At 31.2% G+C, this 9,512-nt stretch overlaps 1 protein-coding gene across 1 annotated transcript in view; it reads right to left on the bottom strand.

Annotated features, from left to right (window-relative positions):
• Positions 1-9,045: 9,045 nt before the first annotated feature.
• LOC117182300 overlaps positions 9,046-9,512 on the bottom strand; it is a 132,191-nt gene continuing 131,724 nt past the window's right edge. The window contains exon 3 of the mRNA XM_033375439.1: positions 9,046-9,202. The gene's annotated coding sequence lies outside the window, so the exon portion shown is untranslated. The remainder of the gene's footprint in view (positions 9,203-9,512) is intronic.

Below are 9,512 nucleotides of genomic sequence, written 5' to 3' on the forward strand. Positions count from 1 at the left end.
TACTGCGCTAAACGGACAAGTTGAAACTCGGTGGAAAAGCCTTCCTCATAAGCTGCAGTTTAGATAAGTTAAAGTATCAAATTTTAAGTTATCTTTTTCTGATTATTTATTATAATGCGACGTTATGTAAATATAAAATACACGAACTTGTAACATGAATATCAATGAAATACTTTTTAAATAAATAATTTAAATTGATTACAATTTTTCATCGCGTGATATTTTATTTTTTTCTGTTGTAGACTACTTTATAACTTTTGACAATGACAGGAAATGTAATTCTTTATAAATATTTAAAATTTTTAAATACGGAATTCAGAAATTTGATCGTGAATGTTGACAATTTCTTAATAATAAAATTTTTCAACATTGGGTCAGGTTTGGTTTTTAGGTGTTTCATAATATTTTACAACGTTTAAGATTAATATAAAATGTTAATTTTTCTGAAAATTCGCAATTTTCCATCAAGATGGAAATTAAAATTTTTTTCTTAACAAAAAGCAGTTCGAATTTCAAAAAAGTTTCATCGGCTTTTTTTCACGAAATTCATTGTTTGTAAGTCCGAACTCACGAAACCTTAAAATTTGTGGTGTCAAAAAGATATTCACCCTATATATTTCCAATAGTTTTGAGGCTTCTGTCATTTTTTTTTTATATTGTATATTAGATATTATATTATTTAAAATATATTATTATTCGTTTACAAAAGTTCAAACAATTATAAATTGAGTATCTGTATGATGTTTTTTACCGTTATTAATTTATGGTTTTATTATAATCTCTATTTGAAAATGTTTACTATACATTTATCACGATTCGAGATTTGTATACACATCGATTTCTTAATTAAATGGACATTTAACAATTTTATTATTGCCGATCAGCGCCCGGCCAGCTGCCATCTGAGCATTTGATCAAAAGATTTTCCCGATCAGAGCTCAGTCAGCCCCCGACTGGGGTTTTGACATAAATTTTGCCTAGCGATTTTCCGACCAGCGCACGGCTAGGCTCTTAAAAAACTAACATAGCCCGGCCAGTTCTGGACCAGAAATCTTGTTGTACCAGGACTAACCCGGGCTATTTCCACACGGGTTACTGTACATTTAATATGGTAAAAGTTACCCCAAAAGTTTTCCTCATGCAGGAAAACGATGCATCTGAGGAGATGAACGTGTTTCTATTCGCGAGTGGATAAAGTTTTCGAAATTTGCAATATTTCCTAAATCATGACTTTATTCTAGCTGTTTAAATGAATGTTTTAAAACGCGTTTCGTTATCATGCCAATGAATTTAATCAGGCGTATAATTCGCCACGCGCTGTTTCCTTATACCAGTCCTAAATTTTTGCGCACCTATATAAAACCTGCTTTAATGTCAAGTGGTGTAAAGCTAGACGTGATTCTATTTGCAGTTTTCAACAAATGCTACTTTTTATGCGCATGAACTGTTAAGTACCACACAGCTAGAGGTCATAATATCCGGCTTTATTTAGAGACATTAAAATCTAGTCAAAAATCTTTTGAAATGAGAATACAAAAAAATCTTCAATTAGGTCTGATTATTACCCTGAGTTAAGAGCAATTCCTCTCTTAATTGGAGATCTACATTCAAAACAGTATGCAAACTCTCAATTTCAGTTGTGAGCTCCTTAACATTCCTTAGGACAGGTTGGTAAAGCTGAAAGTACCACTTTGTCCAAAGAATGTGAGACCTTTCTCATAATTAAGGGCTCATTTAAAACCTAAAAGCTAAATTTTGGACCCTGCATTTTTTCAAAAAAATTTATGGTACTGTCAGCTTTACTAGTCAGTGCATATTTCTTTTTCGGGGAGTTTTTTTATGATAAGGATTGTTTTTGAAAAATTACGTCGGAGGTGATGTAAGAACCTTAAAAAGCTCTCAATTCTTAATTGAGCCCTTAATTATGGCATAAGTCTGACGTTCTTTGGAAAAAGTGATACTTCCAGCTTTACCCATCCCCTTGGGGCGATCCGGGAAATGAGCTTAATATTCAAGTGGCTTCTGAATGATCTCTCTGGGGAAGTTTGATCTGGACGGACTCGCGATTTCTAAACATCATGAGTAGAAATTTCCTCAACTTTTCTAAGCTCTAACACGTGACTCTGATAGCTTCCGAACGTTGTACCAGGTCAACAACAACATAATCTTCGAGCAATTGTGAATAATATTCACGCTTAGGATAATATGTGACCAGTTTATTCACGGCACGATGACCTTAGTGCACGAACTGTCGCACCAGGCCTTCTCAATAAAATTCTACAGAAAGTCTATTGGGAATTGATAACCGGTATCATGAAAATTGACTTCAAATTCAGTCTAGATGATGCCCGTGCATCAGATATTGCTCCACGTGTTAAAGATGATATTCTACAGGAAGGCTCCCAGGAGTTTGACACGGTTTACAGAAAAATTCCAGATGAAAATAAATAAGAAATCTGTTAATTTATCAAGTTTACGCTAGGCGAATTTTAAGAACGTTGGAACCAGGATCCAACCTCAAAATTGAATTTCCAAGAATCACATATGGGTTAATTTCTTTAAATAATTAATTATTAATTAACCAATAATAATAAATATGCCACTAGACCAATAGTAATAATTTTAGGTAAAACAATAAAAGAATACAGTGCTCATAAGGTCGATCTTATGAAGAATTGACAGTTCTTGTTTTAAGGGTAGTCTTCAGGTACTAGTGAGGGTGTGTTAGAGGTGTCAACCCCATATTGCTGATACATAAAATTCTTCGTTGGATAATTCTCAACAGGCCCCTATACTTTCCCGTCACGTTTTTTCAAACCCTAAAAAATTATTCCAAAAACTCAAAAAAGTGATTTTTCTTCATGCATTTTACATGGAAAACTTCAACTCAAAACTGGCACCGGTTATAATTGAAAAATAAAAATAATAAAAATTAGAAAATTTCTTTTTTCGGATTTAGAATGAAATTGGGGGATCGTTGCCCTCTAAAGAAAAAAGGCGTTTTTGAGCCACCCTAATATACATAAGTATACGGAGTTTGAAAAAAATCGAAGAATTCAGCTATTCGGAACTTTATCGAAAAGAGTAAGTTCACTAGGATTCAAAGATTATAAAACATTTAAGATTTTAGACGATTTCAGAAGGTTTCAAAACGTTTCATAAGATTTCAAAAGGTGTACAACCGATTTCAAAGATTTCATCAGGATTCCGAACATTTCACAAATATTGTAAAAATTTCAAAAGATCTTAAGGATTTTAAATGTTTTAAAGAGGGACTTTTAAGATTTCAAAACATTTTAAAGATTTGAAACTTTAATGATCTTAAACAATTCACATTTTTTTCGAAAATTAGAAAACATTTCACAAAGACTTTAAATTAAATATTCCAGTGATTTTAAACGAACACAAAAGATCCAGAAAAGATTTCACAAATACAGGGAGACCCTTCAATAGCCCTTCCGAGAATTGGCGTCGCGCCGCAGGTTGGTATAAGAGGAGCTGCGCGGGATGCGTGAAGTCTGCGGTTGTCACTCAGGCGAGCAGTCAGACGTGAACAAACAAAATCGGAGCGGGCTATAATGACTTTATTTCATAGAATACATAATTTGAGAAGATTTCAAACAAACAGAACATAATTCACAAACAAAGATTAAAGAAAGAGTTCACAAATATTTTTTAAATTTCATAAAAAGTTCAAAAAATTTTACTAAGATTTCCAAAATGTGACAAAATGTCAATGAATATGAATGATTTTGTCAAATTGGACAAAAGGTTTGAAAGATTCTACATAGTATTATTAGAGTATTAACGTATATTTAATTATTTGATGTAAAAAAGAAGATCTAGCAAAACTTGATTTCTTGATCTGGAAAATCTGAAAAAGTCCTTGCATTTTGCTCTTAAGAATCGCTGGACACCTTGCTTTTTATTCTAACCCGACATTAACATAAAAAAATTTGTTTCGCAAAAAAAAACCATGGAAAAATTGGAATAAAACGAGGAAATATAATTTTGTCGTTCGGTTCTGGTTTCAACACCCTTAAGGAAAGTTTAAGTCAGGAGGTCAAATGTTTTCAATAGTTTGAAAGATGTTATTAGACTTATTGTTTTATTACATTTATGCTAATAGATATTATTTTGAAAGATATCGGTACTCCTTTGTCAATTTTTTGGTTCAAAATATTCTGGTTGTAGAACCTTGCATTTGACTAAAAAAATGTTGACTTAAAAGAAGTTTCGCTCTTCAGTCACACTTCTATATTTAAACAAGGAGGACATACTACTATATTACAAAAAATGTAATTTTATTAATTGCTGCGTAAACTAAAAAATGGAATTTTGACATAATTTCCACTCATTATTCATGAGAAAAAGTGGCAAACGATTATTCAGAGTCTATAAAAAGGTGGAAAAATGTTGACTGAATATTTGCAAAGGTATTAGTCATTTGCTTTTCAGTTACAGTGGCCAATAGGGTGGTCCAAGAATGCATGGCAAATTTTTTGAATGCTAGAGGTCAACGAACCCCTCTCTCATTTTATTCCAAATCCGAAAAAAGAAATACCTTTATTTTTTTATTTTAAAAGGTGCCGGCTTTGACTTGAAGGTTCCCATGTAAAATGCATGGGAAAAAATCACTTTTTTGAGTTTTTAGAATATTTTTTTATTTTTAGGGTTTGAAAAAATGTGACAGGAATGTATGAGGGCCTGTAGAGAATTATACAAGGAAGAATGGCATGTATCAGGCATATGGATTTGACACTTCTAACACACCCCCAGGAGTACCTCAAAACTACCCTTAAAACCAAAAATGACAATTCTTCATGAAATGGACGTTTTGAACACGGTATTCTCGTATTTTTTTACTTAAAATTATTAATATTGGTCTAGTGGAATGTTTATTAGCATTGGTTAATTATTTTTTAATTATTTAAACAAATGGAAATTTAAAAAAATTTTTTTCGGAAATTCTTTTTTCTCCTAAAAATTATTACTATTAGTCTAGTGGAATATTTATTAACATTGGTTCATTAATTTTTTATTATTTAAATGGAATTTGTTTAAATTTTTTTTCGAAAATTCGTTTTTTTCTTAAAAATTGTTACTATTGGTGTAGCGGAATATTTAACAACATTGATTAATTAATATTTTATTATGAAAACAAATCCCATTTGTGTAAAAAATGTTTCTTTTTCAAAAATAAGTTGAACTGGCAGTTCATTTTATTAAGTGGCATACATTTTTTTCAAATATTTTTCAATTGTTGAAACAATAAATTATTTATTATTTTTAACTAATAATAATTTATTGTTTATTAAATTAGAAAATATTTTTAAATAAATTTATGTCTTTAACGATAACAAAATGTCAGTTCGATGGATTTTTGCAAAAAAAAACTGTTTAAACAAATGGAATTTGTTTACATAATTAAAAATTAATGAATCAAGATTGATAAATATTCAGCTAGACCCACAGCAATAATTTTTATTTAAAAAAAATTCGAAATGAAATTATTTAATCAAATTCCATCGGTTTAACTAATTGAAAATTAATGAACTAATGTTAATGAATATTCCACTAGACCAATAGTAATAACTTTTGTTGACAAAACACGAATATAAAAAAAAATTTCATTTGTTTAAACAACTAAACATGAATCAACCAATATTATTAAATATTCCACTAGACTAATGGTAAAAATTTTAAGGGAGAAAAATTTTTAAAAATATTAAAACAAATTCCATTTGTTTGATTAATAAAAAATTAATTAACCAATGATAATAAATATTCCACTACACTAGACCAATATGAATAATTTTAAGTAAAAAAATACCAGAATACAGTGCTCAAAAGGTCGATTTCATGAAGAATTGACATTCGTGGGCAGTGGCGTAGCCAGGATTTGAAAAAGGGGGAATTTTCATGTGTGAACAGAATGTAAGGTACTACTTACAGGCAATATAATATGATTATAATTTTTAAGTATAATTTTTAAGGAAAAAAACGAATTTTCAACAAAACAAAATTTGAACAAACTTCATTTGTTTAAGCAATTACATATTAATGAAACAATGTTAATAAATATTTTACTAGATTAATAGTCATAATTTTCAGGGGGAAAAACGAATTAGGGTATGTAGTAAGAAATAAAATTTTAAAATATCATATTTATTATTATCATATTATTCCTATTTGAACATTAACTTTTAAAATGTTTATTTGATATTGTGCTTAGTCTAGTAATAACAATAATATTAATCATAATAATTCAATGTAGTATAGTATTATTTGCTATTCCAATGTTTTTAATTATGTAATAAATAATATAACAATATTATCTACATTTGCCATTCGGCTAGTACAGTGTAAAGTTTTTTTCTCCAAAGAAATTTGATAGACAGTAAATGAAAAATACATTAGAGTTTGTGTGAACATTTTCTGAATTCCTCAAATTTACATTTTCTTCATGGATTGGTTGAGCACGCGGTTTTTTCGTTACGTAGTTCAGCATGGAAGTGCCAGCAGTTCTCTTGCATGACATTGTGTTGCGTTTAAATAAAAACAAAGATTATTTTAATTTTTAAATATTAAGCATTGAAATTTCTGTCTGTTTTGCTGGTGTTCTCTCTACTGATCCTTCTCTGCACATATTCTCTATGACTGACAGTTTAAAAGTGTCTACTTTGATGCAAACAAAACACTTTTCCGCTTTCCTTTCGCAGAAATCGCCGATCCTCCAAAGTACACCGAAATCGGTGTTCAAGTGAGTGGCAACAAATTTTAGCCACACAGGTTCATTCGGAGAATCTAGGGGAAAAGCATCAGTTAGACACTTGTTTTTTCTCATCTAGAGCAACGTGAAGTGTCGTCTACAAACTGTCAGTCACCTGTCAAGATTATTTTGTCGGACGTTATTTGGGTGAAATAGATGTTGATAACCAGGTAAGTTATAATAATAATTACCTGACTTTTAATTTCCTCCCATTTACCAGTGACTATTAGTGCCTTGGAATAAAAATTGTACTTGGCATGATATAATATCCAAATCTTAGGTTAGTCAAAACCTACATGACATTCAAACCACCAAAGCCGGAATGTAAAAACTAAGTCGTGACCGTCTGCATCGAAATTGATGCCTGGGCGTTCGAATAAATTTCCACTAGATTTTCTGCGGAAGTTTAAAGTTATCTCATCTTCTAGTTGCTAGTATCATACATGAAAAATAAGGTAAACACAACTGTATAATAAAAACAGAAATTTGTTTTTCACGATGAGTAGAGACGTAAAGTTTCATGAAACTTTAGCCTGATGAAAAGTTTGATGAAACATTGGGGGTTTCGTGAAACATTGTAATGTTTCAAATATAGCGGCGGGATAATTCAAACTAATTAGATAAAATCCTAACCTGACCTTAGAGGCCAAACCGATCTGCGCATGCACAAAATAATGTTTCTTCTCATCCCTATGTTTCATGAAACATATGAAACTTTGACATGAAACGTTTTCACGTGAAAAGATTCCAGCCCTATGAATCTGAAAACAAAATGGTGATCCCTTACTGTCCTAAGTTGATTGGTTCCTAAGATCTTCAGCGCGGTGTTAGTTGTCCCATCACTCCCTGCTTTTTTGCATTGTAGGGCATGGAACTAGATCACTTTTTAAAAGTTTCTCAGTAAATAAAATGTTATTTTCATGAAAACCCCTATTGAAATTAAATCAATTTTATTTATGTAATATTTAAAAACAGTTTTTCAAAAGATTTATATAAATGCTAAAGGGAAAACATTCAACGAAGTGAAGTTATAGCTAGTGATTGAAGTGAAAATGCCTTATTTTATATGTAGACGGTCATGACTTTTTCCATGGAGAATAGATGTAAGGAGACCAATCTGTAATGCATGGACTTCACCAAAAACGGTCACTTTTCTGTTGCCAGAAGTACGCACACCCACATGTGTAAAATCACACTTACGTATAGTTCAGAACTTTCCAAGCATGGCGTGCCAACCGCACTTAAAAAAAAATGGCCGCCTCCATTGTTTTGTGTTGACAGGTCGCTCGAACAAATAAAGAATTAATAATCAGACAAGGTTTCGTCAAATTTTTGTAGAATAAAAAATTATTTGTCATGGAAGAGGTAGGTAGTATGATTATGAAAATATCAAATTACTTTTACCAGCACTATGCGTGCGACAGGTATTCGACGCGTTTGTAACAAAAACAATAAACATAAAACTTTTCAACACTCTGAAAGTCTTGTACACTATACACCTGAAACCACACTTATTGGAAACTTTCGCTTTATCACAGTGATTTTTAATTGTAACATCCTTGCCTTTATTCACAAACTATTAATTGTTCAATCATTATTTATTTACATTTGACTCGCGTTCACATAGTTGCTTTGACAGTAGGTGTTCAAGTGCCTGACAGCGCGGTTCAGCACTCCACAACTCTGCATGGGCTAGAATTCAGTCTCCAAATGATACTTTCCCCTAGATGCCCAGATGTGTACCTACATTCAGAGGAATACATTTGAGACTTGAAAATTCTCTCAAATGCTGATTGGGAGTCCAATGAAATTTGAACTGCAACAAATTTACCACCAGCGTTTTTCTGTGTTCAAATCTATTTAATTAATCTATGTTCTGAGAAACTCATTTGCGAAAATGGGTACTAATTTCATTTTACAATGAGTACCATCAATTACCTGCCGTTTATGCTCTTCTATAATCTGCGATAAATTTTGATTTTACCGTTTAGGAAAACAGATTCAAAATGCTAGTTTTTATTGCGGTTTCATTATTTGAAGATTATCTATGGAGATATATGTTCAGGCTTAAAGTTCCAATTATTATGGTTCACATTTTGTGTTTCAGAAATGAATAGTTTTATGAGGGTTCTGAAAAATTTTTATTAGGGAGACACCTCATTACCTGTGAGAGTGGAAGGGGAAGTAGGTTAAGGTATAAGCTCGGCGTGATTCCCAAAATTTCGACGTTTTTTCACGAATTTTTGTATACATGAAAATAAAATGCGATTGTTTAGGAATTTAGATATGTTTTTATTACTGTCTTAACGTGTACAGAAAATTTGTTTTTGACTTTATTTTACATAAATTTGTTTATGATTTTCTAAGTCAAAGTGGAGTCCTCGAAAATAGTAGGTTCTTTCGGGGAAGCACACAGCTTTCCGTAGTCATCTAAAACAAAAAATTCAAACGGATTATTATTCTGTAGGCTTGTGGCTAATGACTAAACCTCTAATATGCAAAAAAAATTTTAAATAACAAAATGGCGGACCTGCAAGTTTTTTTTTAAATCGCACTTTTTTTGTTTGAATTGTTTAAAAAAATTAATTTATTATTAAAAATTTTAATTTTTTAGAAGTTGGGTACTTAGGTAAATATGTTACCTTAAGAAGGTATATCGGATAAATGGAGGACAGAAACGGTATACAATAAGGAAGTAAAAATGCCTCTTCCATCGTCTAGGAGGGTGGTTAACACCCCC

The sequence above is a fragment of the Belonocnema kinseyi genome, chromosome 10 (assembly GCF_010883055.1).
Source record: "Belonocnema kinseyi isolate 2016_QV_RU_SX_M_011 chromosome 10, B_treatae_v1, whole genome shotgun sequence".
NCBI lineage: Eukaryota > Metazoa > Arthropoda > Insecta > Hymenoptera > Cynipidae > Belonocnema > Belonocnema kinseyi.